We start from the raw sequence: 10,589 nt of genomic DNA, 5'->3' as shown, positions 1-10,589 counted from the left end.
ATCTGTAAATTTCAGCATAAAAAGGTCAAATAAATTCTTTTAAAAATCTAGTTAATGCTTCTCCTTTGTAACTACATGGGAAGCTTTCAAAATAGACTACCACAAAATATTTTCTGGGTAAAATTTATTTTTCCTGCTGTGTTTCTGCCAAGCCTATAGCTTTGAGATAGATGCTCAAATCAACTACATCTTAGTGAATATATCTTTGAAAGAATACTTTTCCATTAATGCACCCCAGAATCACAAAGCAGTTGCTTTACACTGTGACATTCTCATAGCACAAGCAATTTGGCTGCAATTAAAGGAGGAAACAACACTTTGGTTTGCAAGCCAACTTGAAAACACAAAGTCCAACTAATATATGAAACAGCCTGTCAAATCCTTAACAGTGACTTAAGGAATAAAATAACAACATAAAATTACGTGCCGGTTAATGCAGATACCAGATGGGAGACAAAGAAATGTCTACAGTTAGCAGCATGAGGAAATCTGAAGGCCAACATGTGCAGACGTTATGGCAGATAATGTAGTAGAAAGTAATCCTCACAATGAGATGATATAGCTTTTTCATATAATTATGATAGTTGAAAAATGTAGTAACTTCATTTGAAATACCAACATCTAGTCAGCATAAGCTATAACATTAATAGGCTGAGTAAAGAGAATAAATAGTTTTATCCTATTTAATCATAAATTTAGTTTAATGACCTTTATCTGATTATATGAGCAGCCCAAGCAACATTATTAAATAAATAAATAGAATATTAAAAGATTGTTAGCTGATAAGCTGCTTGGAAATGCCCAAATTAAATGTATTTGGGGGGGAGAGAGCTCAGTCATTTAACAATATATACATTTTCAAAATTAAGATGACTGCACAGGTGCTCCAGTTAAGCCCTAAGTCTGTTGCTTTGCAAAACCTCTCCTTGGCACCCTACTGGAAGCCAAAGGATTTTTCGGAAGAGATACTGGTTTGGCCCTCAGTCATGTAGAGTTAACTTTGTCTTTTGATAAAACCTGAAAAAGCCTCATAACTAAAAGGTATTTTCTTTTCTGTTATACACAAATAGTATTTATTATACAGTTTTCTAATATGCATGACCTTAAGAATAAAAAAACCCTCCTAAGCTGTTCTCTTAAACTTGTTTTAAACACAGCAAACAAGTTTCTGTTCCTAGGTGGATGCTTCACTACTTCACACAATTTGTTCTGCCTTGCCTGAACAGTCCCGTCTGCATTTTCTCAGCAACAGTACCAGCATGAAAGAAATCACAGTTCTTCCCTTCTGCCAGGTTTCTCCACTCTTCAATCTTTTTTCCACCCTTCATTTTCTTAGCTTTTTGTGCACCCAGACCTTGAACTTAATTGGAAAACTGATTCACTTAGAGGAGAAACTTTTTGCCATGTTTGGGTTTTTTGTTTGCTTATTTTATTTGGTTGTTTGGGGCTTTTGTTTGTTTGTTGGGGGTGTTTGTTTTTTAAAGCAAGATCAGTTCCCTAGTCTTGTTTTGAGCATCATCATCATCATCACATAAAGCTCTGATGACATACCGGAGCAGGCAAAATATTTAAATCACTACTTCTGTCAAAGACAGACCTTCACCATAAGTCAAGGTGCCTGCTAACTTTCTAAACAGGCCTGATTAGTAAAGCAAAAATAATATATTATAAAGAAGTTCTCAAATGCAGGCATTATCCCAGAATGACACTGGCTCTATGATCAGAACAGATAACATTTTATCCTGGCTTAGGGATATATTTGCATTTAGACATCAAAATGAGAATTTTATCCCAGTGGCAAGTATAGAATCCATTTTTTAATGGGAAAAGAAAGTTATAACATAGGGTCTATCTTGGTAGAAGACTTATATACATATATATCTCAGATATAGCAGAAAAATAAAATATTGGAGGCAAATAAATGAGCCTTAAAATGGGTTAAAACAATACTTTTGTGACTGACATTTTATCCTTGCAAGTTTCCCAAGTCTCAAATACTCTACAGGTGAGTCCTCTACCTTGAGATTTTCTCTAGTCCCCTGAACTTACATTTCCACTCTCGGAAAGCTACCTACTCAGATCAAACAGGGAAAGCAACCGGTTTCTCCCCAGCTGGTGACTTCTTAAAGGAAGACCCCCCCCCAAACACTGCTGAGGGGTACCTGCTGGCACAGCACAGCTGGGCACACTCAGCAGCAGCTACGCTGTTGTCAGTGACCACCACCCCTTCACCTCCATCCCCAGCACAACACGTCCTACCCTGCACCCTAAAAGGAGCTCAGCTGACATTCATCATTTTCTAGATACATTTGCTTTTGGTTCTAAATTACATATTTAAGTCTGTAGAACAGAGTATGTGATAGACACGTGGTATTTTGCTAAAGAATTTTTTCTTTAATTGCAGCAATTGGTTTCTGCTAGGGAAACAGCATCGATATTGAAGATTCAACCTATATACATCTGTCTCATGAAACAAATTATGTATGCAGTAAGAACCGGAAAACATTTTTGTATTTTTTTTAATACATTTAATATTGAAATATATCATAATAAAACTAATTTGTATTTGTGTTTGCATAGAGTAATTAAATAATTCTCATATTTACAGAACAGTGAAATTCAGATTTCTATAGAATTGCACTCCTCTACCCTCCTTTCACATCATCAATATCCCTGGTTTCCACTTCCGTATTTATTAAGTCACACTGACCATACCTTCAGCATTCTGCCTTGACTTTAATGAGAAGCTTCTCTGAAACTTCTCGTGTCCCAATTGCCAATCAAATAGCCAAAGAAAGCCAAACTTTCTGTCAGACTTTAATTTTAACTTCTCCATCTTGCTGTTACCTTTCATGAAGCTTGTCAGAACTGAATATTCCCAAGATTTTTATCCTCTTCTCCTGCTAATTCAGGATGGAATAGGACCGTGGGTTATAGAAGAGAGTAGGTGGAAATTGCAACTGCCTAAGCCTTACAGTTTAAGAAAGCAGAGTTTCTTCCTCACAGAGACTGCAAGAACAGACACTGAATGCACTCTGGCCTTCTTTGCAGCCTACTGAAAGTATTTGTTTGGGAAAATATAAATGAGAAATTGACTTTTAGATTAATGGCCACCATATTGGTAATGTACAAATCACTTTTAACAGCCACTATTAACTTGGTAAAGAGAAGCTTGCTAACTGCTCTTTAATTAAGTACACTTAATGACCTTAAGGGGATTAGTAGTCTTGTCTGATAATCAATAAGCATGGCAAGATTGCTGCCCCATAGACAGGGGCTAAAGAACAAAATTCATCTGTGCAGATTAGTTCTACCTAGTATGGTTTGTTTCCTAAGACTGTTTTAAAATTACTTCAGTTTAATATATTTATTCAAAAATAAAAACGGAAGATGTTTTATACAAGATTGTTCCTCATTCAACCAGTGTGAAAATGCCATATATGCTTGTTAAGAAAATCCTTTATTCTGAGCTAGCGCAGATCAGTTCAGAAGAAATTTAAAAAAGGTTGAATACCCATGTTGCAGTCTCCAGAGGAAGACAGAGCCTTAAGGAAAGGACACTGAACACAGTGCCTAGAAGACCTAAAGTGAAACATTGTCCCCACCAAATGATGCCCAGAAGCAGCAGAACTCCTGCCTGCCACTGCCCAAAGCCTGACCTGCCCTGCCGGCACCTTCCTCCTCTTGCTTGAGCCGCAGCCATTCCAGCAGCTGGAACCAGCCATGGGAGCACCTGATCTCAGCGCCTTTACTCTCACCATGGTCCCTATTCCATAGCAGCAAATAGCAAGATTTTTGGATAAAGCACTGCTTGTTTTTTGTGGTAGCTGGACCCCCTCCAACCATAAACACATCCCCCCCACCCATCTATAAACACACACCCACCTTCCATAACCTGGACTTCCTCAGCTCCTTGAAGACACACAGTCTTCTCCTCCTCTCCCTTTCACTTCACTGCATTCCTTCTTCTTCCCTCCTTAAAATAATTATAGTTCAGGCTCTACCACTACAAGTTCTGCCCAAGTTAACCTATTAAATGCAATTAATTATTCTGTCTATGCCCCAGCAGTTCACCTTTCTGTAGCCAGAATTCCCCTCCATGAAAGGCATGCAAAGGACTTGTAGCACCAGGAACACTCCTTTGACACCCTGGCTTGTCCACTCAAGGCTGCTCAGACAACATGTTGTCCCCACTCACGTGGGTGTCTTCTCAGTGAGTGACCCTGGGCTCCTTAGAGGGAGCTGCAAGTGTTGTGCTCTTTCTTCACACAACATGAAGTTGTTTGTTTTCTAGTTGTTACTAGGTGCAGAAGATTGTCCTTACTCAGGGTTTAAGAGAGATAAAGGAGATGTTACACACTACTTATTTGTGTGCAGGATGTACTTCAAGACAAAGTTTGGTCCATTGGATAAAGCATGGCAATTTTATTCTTTCCATATGCAAGATAGACATGGAGGTAGAATTCATTTTTTTTAAGGTCTCTTTCTGTCCACTTCAAGATATGTTCCTCATGCCAGCAGGAAGATTCATCCCTCCAGTTTGAGAGTTGATGCTCTAAGGTGCATATGTGGTGCATTGTCACTTATGCTGCCAGAGCCATAGGGGTATTAAAATTTATTTCCAACAAGCTGAGGCCTTCTGCTTTCTCATCCTGTGTCCCACAAATACATATTAACCTGACTCCCTAAACAGGGGCAGTTAACTTCCAAAAATAGCTGCTCATATAGAAGGTAAAACAGAGACATTCAGCTTGGCCTTCACATAGCTCAACATCAGCTGCCAAAGTGCACAGAACAGTTTGCATAGTGACCAGGATTAAATTTTATTGCTCTCAGTGTATAGGAAAGCCCTCACCATTGATTAAACACTTGGTGCATAGTGACCTGATCAGAATCCTCTCACTGGTATTTGTACCCACCCACCACTTTTTCTTAATTTCATTTCACCTTCCATGCAGTACTTTAGTTTCTAAGGCCTTCAGATCAGAGAGGCATCATTGTACGTGCCAATAAAGTGCTTTATCATCCACTCAGTCCAAGCAGCAATAATCCACACAGGCTTCACTATGCCCAGGCTTTTAATTGTATTTTAAAAAAGCCACCAACCTGGTGCATTTGAAGCAGCTGTTACTAATGCCAGCATTCCTCTTGGATAGCATCCAGCAAGGCAGGATAGAGAAAAAGCTGTATTATTCCAGACTAGGTCTTGTACCTAAGCTCTAAACCACACTTGACTCAATCTACCAAAAGGCTGATTTCTCTCTTTCTGCCTTAAATACAGAGGGATTAGGTGCTCAGGCTTAGTTGTCCCAAGGCATCACTTAAACTCATGCCAGCTGAGAGCATATTAGGCTAAAGCACCTGGAAGCCTTGTGCTGGGCATAGCTGTAAGCAAAGACCAAAAAACACCCAGATCCAGAGGGGAACCCAGCTCAGACCACCCTGCATTCAGGGCACTGGCAAAGGGGGAAATGGGGCCAGGACAGTACAGCTCTCCACACGCCTCTGAATTGTCCAGCTGCTTAAGCAAAACATGGGGTAGATCTATCACAAAATCAAAGAGCAGTGTTCTGATTTTTCTGTCAAGATGCCCCTTTATCCCAGTGTCTGCCTGCTACTTCATTAGCCTTGTGGGCCCAATTCATATTCTGCACTGACATTATAATAATAAATAAATAAATAAAAATAATAAATGAATGTGACTGTATTGACTCCAAGAGGAGTAGACTATGACGAAATGGACATAATAAAAAGGCAAGCTGGCATTTTTATCCTCTTCCCTGATGTGTGCTCCATTCCTACATAAATGCTTTCTCTCTTTGTGCCCATATTTGGCTCTCTCCCCCACAGCTGTATTTTCTTTCATATATAGGTCTCTTTTCCCTTCTGCAGATTTTATCTCCCTCTTCTAACATGAACATTACCTTCTCATCTTTAGGTTCTTTCAAATCCATGTGCATGCTTGTTGACTACAGTTTGCTACCCGTTCTGTCCACTGTTAATCTACTTCTATTAACCAGCCTCTGCTCCAGACCCCCATTGCTGTTGGCACGCTCTATAAATTTTAAATAGATTTTTTTCATGCCTATGGTAAGTCCTTTCTGATATCCACTGCTTTGCCAAAATGAGGTCTACTGAAAGATGTGCAATTTGGCTGGGCCACAGTACCAAATGCAGGTAATTTATCTTTAAGTGGGAACATCTGTTAAGATGATTTGACTTCATAAATGGCACTTCTAGACTGCTTCAGTCCAAGGAGCATGTTGTGCTTCACAGATATGGAGTCACATAGCTTCTGTCACCTGCTTTTAGACACTGATGGAGTAAGCAAAGAGGAATAAAGCCTCAGAGCCACCCGTTGTAGGGATTTGGCTACCAGGTACCACTGCATTCACTGCAGTGTGACCCAGTGTGATCCAAAATGTGATACATTTTCTATGAATCATGCATGCTCAACTACGCATAAAAAAAAACCACCAGTAAAAGTGAATGGAAGCAGGGAGACAAGTTGGCTTTCCTTCGTATTTAATATCACTTTCCTCTCCCCAACTGTTTCTGTTGTAAGTCTATAAAGAAGTGGTACAGTCCTAAAAGGATGTTGTAGACTCTCTTGTTTTTCTTGGAGCTATAAACCATATTGCGGATGGGCTTGTGGATCCTTTTGTTGTGCTGCTCTTGTGAAAAGATTTTGCAGTGTAAAGTGACTGACCTTAATCTTTTCACATTGGGAGCTGATATTTTTTTTCCCCTGAATCTTCTGGTTGTAAGACAGACTCCATTTATATGTAAGATATAAGAATAGCCTGGCTCAGCAAGTCATTTAGAAAGACATTTGGTCAATGTAAAGGAAAAAGAGAAGAAGGGGGAAGGGATCCCTCTCTCCATTGTACACTTTTGTCACGGTCACCTTGTGAGTGGGTCTCTGTCTCAAGGTGACAAAGGAGCAAGAGAATCAATGTAGGAACTATGTAAAACCTCATATATTGCAAGTATAGGCACGTTTACATCTTACAGCATTATCAAAGCCCATCTTAACAATTTGCCTGAAATCCATCAACGTACCACAATCTCAAATATATCAAAGACATTTTTTTTGTTGCTGTAGTCAGAGGAGAAGATATAAATGGGAGAGGACAAAGAGTCATGGAAAGAAATTGAAGAACTTGTTCGTTTTACTCCTATCTGGGATGCAAGCAAAAACCAGTGTCTGCATCCTTTGTTGTTGCCTTATGACTTGCAGAGTTGGCCTCAGCAAGCAATCTATTCCCTCCCACAACACTTTATTTTATCCATCTGTAAGGAGTGAAATACATAAACAATATCGGCCCTTGCCTACATCCATGGACTGATTCATTATTTCCCACAGTATTAGTGGGACTTGGGAGTTTATCTCTACCCCAGAGACGGAAAAGAGCCAGTAAATGGGTGTCCAAGTTCACATCACCAAACTAGACCAAGACAGAAACTTGTTATTATGGATTTGTATTCCTTCATCCCATTGCTACTCACTAGAAAGCACTCATGGCCGGGTTGCTGGTGCTGCTGTAAGCTATTCATGTTTTACTCTGCAGATTTAAACTCCCTAGAAGCAGCCACTGTTGCACCAGGCTCGTGCCGCAGCTCGTAGGGTACCTTGTGCAGACAAGAGGAACCAACCCATGATGCTCCAGGATGCGACTGGTCTTCTGGAGCAATAGATGACTGCTGGTGTAGGCTGGCACCTAGCCACTTGGGAATGGGGAAATCCCAAAAGTGTCATCATGGGGAGGTGGGAGAGTGCCACTCTTTTGGGGAAAAAAAAACCCTTTCAAAGAAAGTTAATGGCACTGAAGTCACATGGAGACTGCAGTGACAGCCAGCCAGAAAGGATAAAAACACGTGTCTAGTGAGGCTATGTTACAATGTTCTTTTTTTGATTATTATTATTTTTCTTCTTTTTTTCCCCATTTTTTTGTTTCCCAAGGAGGGGAGGGAGAATCTGGTAATGCTGCCTGTAGGTTTTTCCATAATACAAGATGCAGGTTGCATCAGACCCCTGCCTTTTTCTTTATGAACAAGCAGGGTTGCTTTCTGCATTTCTAGAGAGGCTGCTCTAGATTGTAATGCTCAGTCTCAACCCTGAGATTAGAGCATCTGTAGTATCTACTAAGTACTACTCTCACAAATCTTGTGGACACGTAACCTCTGCTCCATGGCATGCCAAGGATCAGCCCCAATAAAATCTATGCCATTACTGTAGATATTTCTATCAAAGGAAAATGGCAGCTTGGTCTGGGGTACCGAGCACAAAGCCACCAGCCAAGAGCTGTGCCAGGCGGCAGGATGGAGAACACAAGCCTTCTGGAAGGAAATTACCATTTCTCCCCTGCCTTAAATCCAGTGTTTTGGGCCAGCATTGGTCACACAGTGCTGGTCCTGCAGAGAGAAGGAACCTGGAAGGGAAGAAGTGAAAAGGCTGGGGGGAGAGTACTTTCTTTCTTATAACTTCTTTTGTGATCATAGAAAACTGCTGTGCGATTATGCTAAGTTTTCATGGCAGAGTAGGCTCAACCTACCACGAATTAACTGAGGTGGAAACCGTGGGCATGATCTGAGATTCAACTCCTGCTTGAGAAGGTTATTCCATCTCTGCCACTAAGCCATACTGCTCAGCCTCAGTGGGCTGTAGACAGCTGATTCATTAGGATGTTTTTTTCACATAGTAAAGGACAAAATATTCAGTGAAGGTTCAGCTGTGGGTAAGGAAAGAGGCCTGTGTACCTGGCAGGTCCATGGGGCAGTAAGCTTGCAGGCCCTCAGGAAGACTGAAGCAGTCTGTATTCTTCTGTGCCAGAATACAGAGATGCTCACTGGGATTCAGACCCAGGTATTTTTATTTTTAATTTAAACAGAGGAGCAGCGAAGAAGGAAACTACTGAGGATGTTACAGAGTTTTTTCCACTCAACACCATCGAGAAGGAGCCCTGCAGACCCCAAGTTAACCTCTGGCAAGCAAAACTGACACTTCTGTGACTCTTTCACAGCCTGGTATGAGAATTGTGCTCTTACTGACTTCCTCCTGCTGCAGGTCCCTCACCTTGTGGACATTCCCAACGAAGCTGTGAAATTAGAAAGAGTATCGTAGATTGAACTGGAGAGTGTTAGGAGTGCAATTCCTAAAGCATTTGCAATTTAATTTTTTTTTCTTTTAACCCCTTTCACTTGCCATTTACCCTCTAACTCTCTCTCTGAAAAGCAAGCTGAGAGGCTACAGCAGCAGGTTCCCCAGTGCAGAGCCAGGTGAATGTGCGTAGGTTGCAACCCTTGCCTGTGCTTGAGGAGCGCATGTAGAGCCTGCCGTTCTCAACCAAACCACACCAGTTTATGGCTTTGGCCACAGTGGCCCCTGCGCTCTGCCGCTCAGACTGCAGCTGGGGTGAGCAGCTGGCAGCTTGTGCAAGGGGCTGGAAAATGCAGTCAGAGGGGTCTGACTGTGGGGGACACGTACCCGGCAGTCCTCACCTTCCCACTAAATGTTCCTCCCTCTTCAGGAGTCTTTTAGCTTCCCTAATAGACACCTGATGTCTTGGTGTAGGGCAGATAACATGCCCTCGCACCAATAGCGCTTTGCCCATGCTAAGCTGCCTGCCCTGCACTGGCCAAGGCTCTCTCTGGGTAAAGCATCTTTCAGCAAAGCAGGGTACAAAAATCCCCCAGCCTTGAGATGGGGCAGCTTCCCACTGCCATGAGCACTCAGGAGACAGGGAAAAAGGCAAACGGTGAGGGACAACCAGGTCCCATGAGTGAGTAATGCAGGGTTAGGGCCTGATCATAGCAAGAGAGAGATGCAAACCTGCAGCATGGTGTCTGCCTCCCTCCCAGCTCTTGGTGCTGGATTGAACACAGTGCTGGATTGAACATGGTGCTGGATTGAACGAGGTGCTGGATTGAACAAGGCCACCATGGCACTGCCTGGCAGCTTGTCGGGCCACAGGATCAGAGGCTTGGCAGTGGGCAGCAGTGGTGGCAAGGGCGGGCAAGTGAGGAGGGGCCACGAGGCGGTACAGAAGTAGAGGATTTGTGTTAAGGCTTTGGGACTGTCTTAAATCTCTGACATCTGCCAATTTAAGTACAGCTGAATCGCTGGATAATTCTGCTGGTGGCGCTCCTGGGAACACCCAGCCTGAGCAGAACAATTTTGAAGGAAATTACATGAACTGGGATTTAGTGTTGTCTCTTTAGCTTGTGGAGGAGATAATCTGGCCCATTTAATGTGGAACAAAATTTGCTCTGTTTCACAGGCGTAAGGAGACAGTTTTGCCTTGAGAAAGCAGCAGTAAATGACTCTGAAGTCCTGCTGTCACTCGTTTGCTGAGCCGCTGTAATATGGAGTGGCAAGGGCTGTTTTCTTGGGCTGCTTGCTACATGTAAGTAACGCTCTTTATAAAGAACACCACTTAGTCTTATGACAAAATTCCTCTAGTGTGACACAGAAGAGCATTGACATCATTCTTGAAGGCTGGAGAATTTATGGCACAGTTAATTATTAATTTGGCTGGCATTTGTAAAGTAGAAGGGAGTTCTTGTGCTTTTAGGCCATGCTCTCAGTG

This window comes from Mesitornis unicolor, unplaced genomic scaffold (genome assembly GCF_000695765.1).
Source record: "Mesitornis unicolor isolate BGI_N332 unplaced genomic scaffold, ASM69576v1 scaffold1800, whole genome shotgun sequence".
NCBI lineage: Eukaryota > Metazoa > Chordata > Aves > Mesitornithiformes > Mesitornithidae > Mesitornis > Mesitornis unicolor.
The sequence above is the reverse complement of the archived record's forward strand: the minus strand, read 5'-3'. Positions refer to the sequence as shown.